The sequence below is a fragment of the Triticum aestivum genome, chromosome 4D (assembly GCF_018294505.1).
Source record: "Triticum aestivum cultivar Chinese Spring chromosome 4D, IWGSC CS RefSeq v2.1, whole genome shotgun sequence".
Classification (NCBI taxonomy): domain Eukaryota; kingdom Viridiplantae; phylum Streptophyta; class Magnoliopsida; order Poales; family Poaceae; genus Triticum; species Triticum aestivum.
This window is the reverse complement of record NC_057805.1, coordinates 208,290,433-208,304,642: the sequence shown is the minus strand read 5'-3', so window position 1 is coordinate 208,304,642 and position 14,210 is coordinate 208,290,433.

Sequence of the window (14,210 nt, the reverse complement as noted above, 5' to 3'; positions counted from 1 at the left end):
TACGTCTTCTCTCATATCAAAAGGAGTATTGGAAGAAATGCTGCACAATCCGATGGATCAAATTCGGTGATGAGAACACCAAATTTTTCCAAGCAGCAGCAACGGAAAGATATCGGAGGAACTTCTTGGCCAGCCTAAAAACTCCTGATGGCACGATTGTGGATGATCATAATGGCAAGGAATCTATCCTGTTTGATTCATTTCATGATCGGTTAGGGAAATCTAACCATCATCAGATGCTCTTTGACTTGGACTCCCTGAGCCAGCCTAATAATGATCTTGATCAACTCACGGTGCCTTTCACTCATGTAGAAATAGATGGGGTGGTCAAAGAAATGCCCCCGGACAAAGCACCCGGTCCGGACGGGTTTAGTGCTGCATTCCTCAAAGCATGTTGGCCAATTATTAAAGAGGACTTCTATCAACTTTGCGCTGAATTTCATGAGGGATCGCTTAACTTGGAGAGTCTGAACTATGGACACGTCACACTGATCCCAAAAACTAACTCTCCTGAGACAGTGAATGATTATAGGCCTATCACTTTGCTGAATTGCTGTCTGAAGTTGATCACCAAGATTCTGGCCAACCGTCTTCAAAGAGTTATCTTACGGTTAGTTCACCGTAATCAATATGGATTCCTAAAAGGAAGATCCATACATGACTGTCTGGCGTGGGCCTTCGAATTTATTCATCAGTGCCAGAAATCCAAAAAAGAAATCATATTACTGAAACTAGACTTTGCCAAAGCTTTCGATACCATTGATCATGAAGCCATGATCCAAATTATGCAACAAATGGGATTTGATACCAGATGGATCCAATGGATTAGGTGCATCTTCTCATCTGGGAAATCTTCCATCCTTCTGAATGGAACTCCGGGACGCCATTTCCCTTGTAACTGTGGTGTTCGTCAAGGGGACCCTCTGCCCCCGTTGATATTTGTTCTTGCAGCAGAACTGCTTCAAGCTGTCATCAATGACGCAGCAAACAAACAGTTGATAAAACATCCGATCAATGACAACAGCACCACTGACTATCCTGTGATTCAGTATGCGGATGATACCCTAATCATCATGCCAGCATGTCCTATGCAGGAGATTCAAATGAAGACAATACTCACTGACTATGCTGACTCGATTGGTCTCCGCATCAACTTTCAGAAGTCCATGATTGTGCCCATTAATGCAGCTCCGGACCTATCTCAAAGGCTTGCAACCATCTTCAGCTGTAGCATAGCGACCATGCCATTTACTTACCTGGGGTTGCCTCTTAGTACCACCAGACCATCGGTGCAAGACCTCACCCCGATTGTATGTAGGGCGGAGCGCAAAATCACAGCAGCAATGCTGCTTATGTCCCACGCAGGGAGCTGGCCCTTGCCAACTCGCTCATCACCTCGCTGGCTATCTTCGCTATGGGGACAATCAGATTGCCCCCAAAGATCGTGGAACAATTGGATAAGGTCATACGCCAATGTTTATGGCGCAAGAAAACTGACACCGGGGTCAAGTGCAACTCATTGGCGGCCTGGGACATGATCTGTCGCCCTAAAAAACATGGAGGGTTGGGTGTGCTGAATCTACGTATTCAGAATGACGCCATGCTGCTAAAGTTCTTGCACAAATTTTATAACCGCCATGATATACCCTAGGTGAACTTGATACGGAACAATCATTATACTGGCGTGATCCCGCACGCAGTTGAACCCCGTGGCTCGTTTTGGTGGCGTGATGTGATGCAGCTCAGCCCAACCTTTAGAGGGATCACTACGATTCAGATTAGAGCGGGTGACACGGCCTTATTTTGGAAAGATTGCTGGATGCCAAATCCACTAGCCGAGACCTTCCCAAGGGCGTTCTCCTTCACCTCACAACAGGACATCTCGGTCAAGGATTTTCTGATGACCACGAGCCTGCATTCAGTCTTCCATCTTCCTCTATCGATGCAGGCCCATGATGAGGTAAGGGCAATGCAACTTGAAACCCTAGCTACTGATATTTCTGGGTTGACTCATGATGAATGGAGATGCATCTGGGGAGGGAGGGGATTTAGCACCGAAGCGTTTTATGACTTCTACTTCAGAGATGTTCAGGCACATCCTGCTTTTGCTTGGCTTTGGAAAGCCACCAGTGTCCCTAAGATCAAAGTGTTTGGCTGGCTCCTCCTGGTGGACCGACTCAATACTCGCAATATGCTAAAAAGGAGGCACTACAACATTGGCAGCAACTTTGACTGCCTCCTTTGTGGAACCCATGTTGAAGAAACGCTCGAGCACCTCTTTTTTCACTGCACATTTAGCCGTAGGTGTTGGGTCTTGCTGGGTATTAACTGGACCCCGCATGGAGACAGATTGCAAATCCTTGAGGAGGCAAAAAACAATTGCAATGGGCCTATGTTCATGGACATCTTTCTGGTGGCAGCGTGGGGGTTGTGGAAAGAGAGAAACAACAATCATTTTCGTAAGATCCCCCCCCCAACATTGGCGTCCTAGAAACAAAGATTCAAAACAGACTTTGGTAACTTGAGATATAGAGCTAAGGATAGGAAACAACAGTTTATTACTGCCATTTTGAACTCCCTTGTGTAAACCTCTTGTAAACTTCTTTTCTCTTTAGTCTTTAGGTGGAGTTTGCAGCCTCCCCCGTACCACTTGTAAAATGTAACACTCCCCCCCAAAAGGAGGTTATATAAATACAAAATGCAGTAGGAGCTTTCCTACTGTTTGATTGGTCAAAAAAAAACAAGGACGGACCATCCACTTTAGACAAGATACTGGATAGGCCCTGCCAGATTCATGGCAGCCCCGACAAACCAGCCAATCATACCAATAGAAGTTGTTGGGTCTTCAAGCAGGCCGGCAAGCTCAACGCCGGACACAAGGGGAAGAGGCCGCCCGGTGATAGCGACAACGAAGAAAACCACCAAACAAATACCAGGGGTCAAAAGCAGTTCCCCCCCGAAGTAAAAACAGTGAACATGGCATATGTGACACACACCCCTACAGGGGAATGCACGGAACACTCCCTCCGTACAGAAGAGCATGCCACGGCTAACTCAACCGAACTGCACAGCGGCCCTATCACGCCGCACACCTCATCGGCCATTAAGCCGCCGGTCTCCATTCAACATGATCGATTAATGTCCATATTGGACTAGCAATTCGGCTTCCGCCGTTCGCCTAAAACGCCTGCGAATTTGGTGACTCAGAGGCTGGTTATCTCATGGACTCTATCAGAGTTCAGGGTTCGTACATTTATCCAAGGGCCATTCCCGTCAAAGGAGTCCATTAACCGAGGACAGGCGATGCAGACGTGCGACAGGAGGTCCAAAATAACTTTTTGTAGACCGCACTCTATATTTCGAGCCTGTAAGGTGCCTTTTTTCCTCAGCCTTCGACCCCTGGCATGTCAAATAGCCGGGGTCGTGGCATTTTTATCCATAACATAACGATTGGCATATCACTCAGGTCCCAGTGAACATAATCGGTATTCAGCATTCACCTTTTTCTAAAGAACCGAATTTTGCTCCTTTGGATGTTTTCGCACCTCAGCATAACTTGCCAGGGGCTCGGGATGAGAACAAATGAGTTGCCGAAAAAGTCCGAACAGCTCTATAGCGTACCTCGGTGTCGCAAGTTTGGCCTTATATGCATCAGCTCCGAATCATGTGCTGGGTCAATAGTTGGGTTGCCCGGCTCCTGTGCTTGCTACCTTACGTTCCGCTCTATCGGCTAAGGTAGTAAAGGGAGAACTACTACGATTGTGCTTTTGGTTCATCTGGTCAAGCACCTCAGTAGAGAAAGCCGAAAACTGACTGTCATGATGCGGCGAGAGCTGGTCAACCACTCGATGACTTATCGGGATCTGTCGCGATTCCCTTCGTATTATACGAAGGACCTTTTCTTCAGGTCACATATGCAACGCTCCATATTGGAATAAGCCACGTGCATACCAGGGGCTATATCGTAGACCCACCATAAAACTCCTATGGCTAAGTGAAAGTGTTAACGCCCTATAGTCAGATTGCCTAGTTCGCCGCATTGACACCTCCTTAATGGACCAAGACGTTGGGTCAAGAGTGATCAAATGCTTTTTCGAACACCCCCATATTTTTTACGAGGGGGCTGAAGCCGACGACTGGAAAACTTTCAGATTATACAAAAATGGCCGCACAGGAGGAATAAAAGTTTTTAGGCGAAACTAAAAAGAAACTAGCCTTATTATAATATTCTCTTTTACAATTTTCATACAATTCACTCGAAAATTACATCTTTCGAGCATTGACCCTCTATTAAGCGGGCACCCTCTAAGACATCCTCGCAATAGTGCTCTGGCGCGTGACGGTCCTTGCCCTTGGGTGGACTCTTCGCTGCAACATTGGTGGCCTTCATCTTCGCCCAGTATGTCTTGACACGGGCAAAGGTCATCCGTGCACCTTCAATGCACGTCGATCGCTTCACAACATCGATACGCGGCACCGCGTTAGCAAGTCGCGGCACCAAACCAAAATAACTATCCGGAACTGGCTCGGTTGGCCACAGCCGGACCACGGCGTCCTTCATGGCAGCACCGGATAGCCTATGAAGCTCGGCCCATTGGGTCATCTGTTCGTTTAGCAATAGCGGGCGCTTTGACACACCGAATTGTGACCAGAAAAGCTTCTCCGTTGCATATCCTTCTTGCGCTTGGTAAAACTGCACCGCATCGGCCGCACTCTTCGGCAAGTCCAATAACGCGTCTAGAGAACTCCACACTTGGTTAAGCGGGGTATAATTTGGATCGCCGAACTTAGTTTGCAATAAAAAGGCCTTACCAGCCGCGATCTCCCCAGCTTGCCGGATCTCCTCCCGAGTCGCTCTAGACTTGGACCGCACTTCTTTTGCCTCTCGTAAGGCCTTATCAAAGATCAGCCGCTATATTATCCTTCTCGAGGAACTCGCAACGGCTAGTGGCACCTTCGAGCTCACGCGTCATCTTGGATATTTTCTCCTCGTCCTGACGCCGAGCAGCCTGTTCGGCCTTCAATTCGGCCGATGCCTTTTCGGCAGCCGCATTACTAAACTGGGCCTGCTCCTTGACTCGGAATAGCTCCGCCCGAAGAATCTCAACCACGGTAGCACCATCTGTAGTTATGCATGTTTAGCATACACTCCTTCACGTCCCGCTTATATTATAAGCAAGTGCATATAATGACTGCCCCAAATACATACGTTGTGACTCGTCAAGACGCTTGTGGATAAGCGTGATGTCCTCACTCAACACATCAAGCTTCCGCTGAAGCTCGGTGACTTCTGTAGTCCGGGCGGTCACTGAGGGGGAAATTGCGTGTGTTCCAATTCAATCACGTCATTCCCTGAGCATATTTCTTTTTGATCCTCTGATCGCCTCCCTTGGGAAGCCAATCCGAGTCTCAGGGGCTACTACCTATATACAGGTGCATTTTGCGAATAAAACACAGTTGAAAATATTACATCAGAAACCTCGAAGCCTCTTAGCAGGCTCGTGAAGGCTTCATGCAATCCGCTCTTCGCGGACAGAACCCTCTCAACAAACATACCCATCAAGGTACGGTGTTCCTCTAAGACGGACGCTTGTCGCAGCATGTTTGTCAATATATCCGGTGCTTCCGGATCTTCGAAAGCCACCGTTGGAGCACGGCCTCCCTTTGAAGGAACCTGTTTGCTCGTCCCTACAATCATCTCCGGCTGTAAACCGGATAGTCTGGGGCCTTCATTGTTGGCCCCCGAACCCTAGGCGACTGGGGTATCACCTCCGGGTGATGTCTTCTTCATCCCCCGCACTGCTTGCTGATCGGGAGAGACCCTCCGGGACGACACTTCACAGTCGTCCGCCTTATTGGGCGAGGAAATTGGTGGAGGTGTTTCGCTCTCCATCATCTCCGGAAGAAGGTCCCCCGAGGAGGAGGATTGTTGAAGAGGACGGCGTGCCGGACTGCAAAATATATATTCCCAAAGTTACCTTGGTAGCAGGAAAGGAATGAGATATGTTTAAGAACTCCCTTGTTCAACTTACGATTTGGCCAGAGGCTTATCGTCACTATGGAACTGTGCGACAATGTCGTCTTCCGAGCCTGAGCCGCCTGACGATGGCATCTTGCCTCGCTTGCAGGCCTTTTCCTCCCAATCTTTGGAGGCGCTCCTTTTCTTACCCTGGGGGAAGGTACCTTGACTTCTCCTTCACTTTTGTCCTTGGACGACGGAATTTTGATTCCCCCGGACGCAGTGCCTCATATACCTTCGGGGTGGAATCCGCTTTTTTTTCCTTTCCGCTTTCCGCCTTGTCGTCCTCCACAGGCATCTGGAATTGTGCCGGGGCCAGCATCCTTGTTAGTAGGGAATCCGCTGAGTCTTCGGGGAGGGGGCCAAACACCTGATTCGCTCCGCTTTCTTTATCCAGCCCTGGGAATAGGCAGTATGCTTAGTAACATATTACAGCATACTCAAAGTGTTCGGCAGTTAAGCGCTTACCGGGGTATTGATGACCCACAAGTATAGGGGATCTATCGTAGTCCTTTCGATAAGTAAGAGTGTCGAACCCAACGAGGAGCAGAAGGAAATGATAAGCGGTTTTCAGCAAGGTATTCTCTGCAAGCACTGAAATTATAGGTAACAGATAGTTTTGTGATAAGATAATTTGTAACGAGCAACAAGTAACAAAAGTAAATAAAGTGCAGCAAGGTGGCCCAATCCTTTTTGTAGCAAAGGACAAGCCTGGACAATTTCTTATATAAAGAAAAGCGCTCCCGAGGACACATGGGAATTATCGTCAAGCTAGTTTTCATCACGTTCATATGATTCGCGTTCGGTACTTTGATAATTTGATATGTGGGTGGACCGGTGCTTGGGTGATGTCCTTACTTGGACAAGCATCCCACTTATGATTAACCCCTATTGCAAGCATCCAAAACTACAAAAGAAGTATTAAGGTAAACCTAACCATAGCATGAAACATATGGATCCAAATCAGCCCCTTACGAAGCAACGCATAAACTAGGGTTTAAGCTTCTGTCACACTAGCAACCCATCATCTACTTATTACTTCCCAATGCCTTCCTCTATGCCCAAATATCGTGAAGTTTTATGTAGTCGACGTTCACATAACACCACTAGAGGAGAGACAACATACATCTCATCAAAATATCGAACGAATACCAAATTCACATGACTACTAATAGCAAGACTTCTCCCATGTCCTCAGGAACAAACGTAACTACTCACAAAGCATATTCATGTTCATAATCAGAGGAGTATTAATATGCATATAAGATCTGAACATATGATCTTCCACCAAATAAACCAACTAGCATCAACTACAAGGAGTAATCAACACTACTAGCAACCTATAGGTACCAATCCCAGACTTAGAGACAAGAATTGGATACAAGAGATGAACTAGGGTTTGAGAGGAGACGGTGCTGGTGAAGATGTTGATGGACATTGGCCCCCTCCTGATGAGAGGAGCGTTGGTGATGATGATGGCGATGATTTCCCCCTCCCGGAGGGAAGTGTCCCCGGCAGAACAGCTCCGCCGGAGCCCTAGATTGGTTCTGCCAAGGTTCCGCCTCGTGGCGGCGGAGTCTCGTCCCGAAAGCTTGCTTATGATTTTTCTTTGGACGAAAGACTTCATATAGCAGAAGATGGGCACCGGAGGGCCAACAGGAGGCCCACGAGGCAGGGGGCGCGCCCAGGGGGTAGGGCGCGCCCCCCACCCTCGTGGCCAGGGTGTGGGCCCCCTTTGGTATTTCTTTCGCTCAGTATTTTTCATTATTTCCAAAATTAACTTTCGTGGAGTTTCAGGACTTTTGGAGTTGTGCAGAATAGGTCTCTAATATTTGCTCCTTTTCCAGCCCAGAATTCCAGCTGCCGGCATTCTCCCTCCTTATGTAAACCTTGTAAAATAAGAGAGAATAGGCATAAGTATTGTGACATAGTGTGTAATAACAGCCCATAATGCAATAAATATCGATATAAAAGCATGATGCAAAATGGACGTATCAACTCCCCCAAGCTTAGACCTCGCTTGTCCTCAAGCGGAAGCCGATAATGATAAATATGTCCTCATGTTTAGAGGTAGAGGTGTCGATAAAATGAAATATGGCCATGAGGGCATCATGATTATTCTCATAACAGCAACATATATGGATAATGTCATATGATTTCTTATGCTCAAGTAATAATCTATTCACAATGCAAAGTATGAATCAGAAACTTTATTGAGAACTAACAAACTATAATCTCAGTCATTGAAGCAATTGCAATTTATCATAACATCAGAAAGAGTCTATGTCAGAGCTTTCTAGCAAGCCCACATACTCAACTATCATTTAGTCTTTCACAATTGCTAACACTCACGCAATACTTGTGGTTATGGAGTTTTAATCGGACACAGAGAAAGATAGGGGCCTATAGTTTCGCCTCCCAACCTTTTACCTCAAGGGTAATGTCAACAATAATAGTTCATGCTAACTTACATCGAATTATATATATATATATATATCAGGATCTTTCCAACACACAGGGCTTGCCAAAGGATAAAATGTAAAAAGGAAAGGTGAAAATCACCAGGACTCTTGCATAAGGGTAAGAGATAAAAGTAAAAGATAGGCCCTTCGCAGAGGAAAGCAGAGGTTGCCATGCGCTTTCAGGGTTGGATGCACAAAATCTTAATGCGAAAGAACGTCACTTTATATTGCCACTTGTGATATGGACCTTTATTATGCAGTCCGTCGCTTTTATTTCTTCCACATCACAAGATCGTATAAAGCTTATTTCCTCCACACTAATCAATCATACATATTTAGAGAGCAATTTTTATTGCTTGCACCGATGACAACTTACTTGAAGGATCTTACTCAATCCATAGGTAGATATGGTGGACTCTCATGGCAAAACTGGGTTTAAGGGTTTTTGGAAGCACATGTAGTATCTCTACTTGGTGCAAAGAATTTGGCTAGCATGAGGGGGAAAGGCAAGCTCAACATGTTGGATGATCCATAACAATATACTTTATTTCAGATATAAGAAAACATAACCCATTACGTTGTCTTCCTTGTCCAACATCAACTCTTTAGCATGCCATATTTTAATGACTGCTCACAATCATAAAAGATGTCCAAGATAATATATTTAGATGTGAAACCTCTCTTTCTTTATTACTTCCTATTAATTGCAACAATGACCAAAGCTATGTTTGTCAACTCTCAACAACTTTTAATCATCATACTCTTTCTATGTGAAGTCATTACTCTCCATAAGATCAATATGATCTCTTTGTTACTTTTTATTCCTTTTCCTTTTCTTTTATTCCTTTTCTTTTTCTTTTATTCCCTCAAGATTATAGCAAAATAATCAAGCCCTTGACTCAACACTAATCTTTATTATATAGCTCACGAACTTGATTACATAGAGGGATCATAAAGCAAAACTCAAAACTAGATCATACCAAAAGCTTTATTCTACTAGATCAAGATATTACTGAAAGGATCGAACTAAGAAAAATGGTAAAGATAGAGATGTGATGGTGATATGATACCGGGGCACCTCCCCAAAGCTTGGCAGTTGCCAAGGGGAGTGCCCATACCCATATGATTATATCTCCTTTGCTGGTGAAGGGGTTGTTGATGATGAAGGCTTGTCGTCCATCTTCCAAGGCATAGGCTCACCATCATAGAAGGATGATTGAGTCTCCGGGATCCTTAAATCTGCAGCCAAACTCATCCTCTTGAATGTATATTCATACTCACAGTTTTGGTTTTGCAGGTCATAGATTTGGGCTTGGAGATGCTCGATCTTCTCATGAAGCTTTAAGATGGTTTCCCCAATGTTATTTGCATCCAGCTTGTGGTTGTTGGTGAACTCCGCGATCATCATGTGATTGGAGTCAAGTCCACGCTCCACCATCTCCTGGCACTTGAAAACTTGTTGCTCCATTGCCTCGAGCCTTGTCTCCACGTTTCCGGTCCTCCTTGGTCCCTCAACATCGCGGATGTGCAGCACCCCCTCATGCATCTCAATGGTTTGAGGGTGTTGCAGCACCTCCGCGAGGTAGGGGTTGATGACCTTATCGAAGAACTTGTCCTTGGGGGCGCTTGGAGACATCATGATGATCTAGATCTGTCAGGAAAACAGCTCGAAACGAAAACAGAGGATATTTGCGTGATACAGGAGTCAAAACCTTCGGGAGATTATATAATGAATTTTTACCGACCAAAATACGGAACATGCAAGAAAACGGAGTCCGGAGAGCACACGAGGTGCCCACGAGGCAGGGGGCGCGCCCAGGGGGTAGGGCGCGCCCTCCACCCTCGTGTCCTTCTCGGGCTGCTTCTTATTTTTCTATTTTTCTAAATATTCCAAAACGAAGAAAAATTGCCATTAGAACTGTTTTGGAGTCGGTTTACTTACCGTACCACGTACCTATTCCTTTCCGGAGTCTGAAACATTCTGGAAAGTGTCCCTTATGTATTCCTCCGGGGTTATGGTTTCAATAACATTGGTTTCAACATTTATAGGATTACCTGAGATATAATGTTTGATTCTTTGACCGTTCACCACCTTCGGATTTGTGCCTTCGAAGTTGTTGATTTTTATGGCACCGGAACGATAGACCTCCTCGATAACGTAAGGACCTTCCCACTTAGAGAGAAGTTTTCCTGCAAAAAATCTTAAACGAGAGTTGTATAGCAATACATAATCACCTACATTAAACTCATGCTTTTGTATCCTTATGTCATGCCATCTTTTAACTTTTTCTTTAAACAACTTGGCATTCTCATAGGCTTGGGTTCTCCATTCATCAAGTGAGCTAATGTCAAATACCCTCTTCTCACCGGCAACTTTGAAATCATAATTGAGCTCTTTAATGGCCCAGTATGCCTTATGTTCTAGTTCGAGAGGTAAGTGACATGCTTTTCCATAAACCATTTTATACGGAGACATACCCATAGGATTTTTATATGCAGTTCTATAGGCCCATAATGCATCATCAAGTTTCTTGGACCAATTCTTTCTAGATCTATTAACAGTATTTTGCAAAATTAATTTAAGCTCTCTATTACTCAATTCTACTTGACCACTAGACTGTGGGTGATAAGGAGATGCAATTCTATGATTAACATCATACTTAGCAAGCATTTTACGGAAAGCACCATGAATAAAATGTGAACCACCATCAGTCATTAAATATCTAGGGATTCCAAACCTCGGAAAAATAACTTCTTTAAGCATCTTAATAGAGGTGTTATGATCAGCACTACTAGTTGGAATAGCTTCTACCCACTTAGTAACGTAATCAGCAACAACTAAAATATGTGTATATCCATTAGAGGCAGGAAACGGTCCCATATAATCAAAGCCCCAAACATCAAATGGTTCAATAACAAGTGAATAATTCATAGGCATTTCTTGACGTCTACTAATATTACCAATTCTTTGACATTCATCACAAGATAAGACAAACTTACGGGCATCCTTGAAGAGAGTAGGCCAATAAAAACCGGATTGCAATACCTTATGTGCAGTTCTATCTCCAGCGTGGTGTCCTCCATAAGCTTCGGAGTGACACCTGCATAGGATCTATTCCTGTTCATGCTCAGGTACACAACGTCTAATAACACCATCTACTCCTTCTTTATAAAGATGTGGGTCATCCTAGAAGTAATGTCTTAAATCATAGAAGAACTTTTTCTTTTGCTGGTATGTGAAACTAGGTGGTATGAACTTAGCAACAATGTAATTAGCATAATCAGCATACCATGGAGTAGTACGAGAAGCATTTATGACATTCAGTTGTTCATCAGGAAAGCTATCATCAATAGGTAGTGGGTCATCAAGAACATTTTCTAACCTAGACAAGTTGTCTGCAACAGGGTTCTCAGCTCCCTTTCTATCAATAATATGTAAATCAAATTCTTGTAGCAAGAGAACCCATCTAATAAGTCTAGGTTTAGCATCTTTCTTTTCCATAAGATATTAAATAGCAGCATGATCAGGGTGAATAGTTACTTTAGAATCAACAATATAAGGCCTGAACTTATCACAAGCAAATAAAACTGCTAAGAATTTTTCTTCCTCCTTCTCTGAAAGGTTAGCACTAATAATAACAGGATATATCTTCTTTTCATCAAGATAAGCATATTTAAGAGTATCAGGCAATGGTTTAAGCTCAAACACGGGATCACCCTTGGGTGGAGGAGGATCCCCTAGGATTTCAACAGGCAAGTTGTGTTTCAGAATATGTCCCTGTTTAAAGAACACTTCATCTATTTCCCTTCTTTCATTCATAAACATATCATTTTCATGGTCTAGCAAATATTCTTCTAAAGGATCACTAGGAGGCACGGCAATAGAAGCAAGACCAATAATTTCATATTTATTAGGCAATTCCTCTTCACGGTGTTTTCTACGAAATTTAGAGAAATTAAACTCATGAGACATATCACCTAGACCAATAGTAACAACATCCTTTTCGCAGTCTATCTTAGCATTAACAGTGTTTAAGAAGGGTCTACCAAATATAATGGGACAAAAGCTATCTTGTGGAGAACCAAGAACAAGAAAATCAGCAGGATATTTAGTTTTCCCACACAAGACTACAACATCTTTAACAATCCCAATTGGTGAAATGATAGAGGCAAAGGTGTCCCGTCTTTCGATGAGATGATGAATATCGCTTTGATGGAAGTCGACTTTGACGATCCGACTACGAACGTGCGAGGACGTCGCGCCTTAGCAATCGCTAAACCAACTCCGAGAGGTTATCGACCACGCCGGAGCACGATCAACCTGACCACGAGGGTCTGTTTCCTGCGAGCAAACGAAGAACAGGCAAGAAACTGAGATTGCAATCTGGATATTGCGAATATAAGATGAAAGCTTTATTGATCAAGGTGGGGTTCTGTGACGCCTTTGTCTAGTCGCTGAACACAAACGAAGTACGCGAAGTTGCAGCTATGGCGAACTTTTAATCTAAACAAAACCCAAAGTCTAAACGACGCCCTAAGGGCTGTATATATGGAGGAAGAGGGGGGGAATTTCGTGGCCCTTGAGGAAGGGGTCCGAAACCAACCCTATCTCTTGTTTCCCCACACATACGGACTCTAAAAACAGCCTATACTTATGTATTTCGAAATTACATGGGCCTGGCCCAATAATAAGGTGACGCAGCACCTAGAATAGCCTCTGGACGAAAGTTATGAAGTAGCATCTTGTATATTTCGTCCAAGGCTTCATGCACGCATTATGGTGGCTTCAACGTCCTGAAATCATCACTTGTAACTCCGTTCTTGTTCCCCATGCGCATGCCATCATCTCCATGCTTGTTCTTGCTCCAATGTTCATCCTTCTCAAAGCTAGGCCCTTCATTTGTAAGCAAAACAAATGTATCCAATTTAGGCAGCATCATATTCTCATGAACATTAGAATCATTAGCAAGAAACGAAAGTACCTGGTAATTTAATTGGCGTGCGCGAGCTCTAGTAATTGGTCCAGTATGTATAGCAGCAGGGACTGTGGGTGTAATAATTGTATTGATGTCCTCATCATCCTCCCCTTCTTGAAATGAAGTCGTCCTCGAAGGAAGCTCATCTTCCTCACCCAAATAAGGCTTCAAATCTGCAATATTAAAAGTGGGACTAACCCCAAAATCTGCAGGCAGCTCAAGTTTATATGCATTATCATTTATTTTCTCTAACACCTTAAAAGGACCATCAGCACGTGGCATTAGCTTTGATTTGCGCAAATCAGGAAATCTATCCTTACGCAAATGTAACCAAACAAGATCTCCAGGTGCAAACACAACATGTTTTCTACCCTTATCTCCAGCAAGTTTATATTTAGCATTCATACGCTCAATGTTTTCCTTAGTTAACTCATGCATTTTTAAGATCAATTCAACACGTTGTTTAGCATCAAAATTAACCTTCTCCGAAGATGGAAGAGGCAACAAATCAATAGGTGCACGAGGTAGGAAACCATACACAATTTCAAAAGGGCACATCTTAGTAGTAGAATGCAATGAACGATTATAAGCAAACTCAATATGAGGCAAGCAGTCTTCCCACATTTTCTTATTATTCTTCAAAACAGCCCTAAGCATAGTAGACAATGTTCTATTGACTACTTCAGTTTGTCCATCAGTTTGGGGGTGACAAGTAGGACTAAAAAGCAGTTTAGTCCCCAACTTAGCCCATAA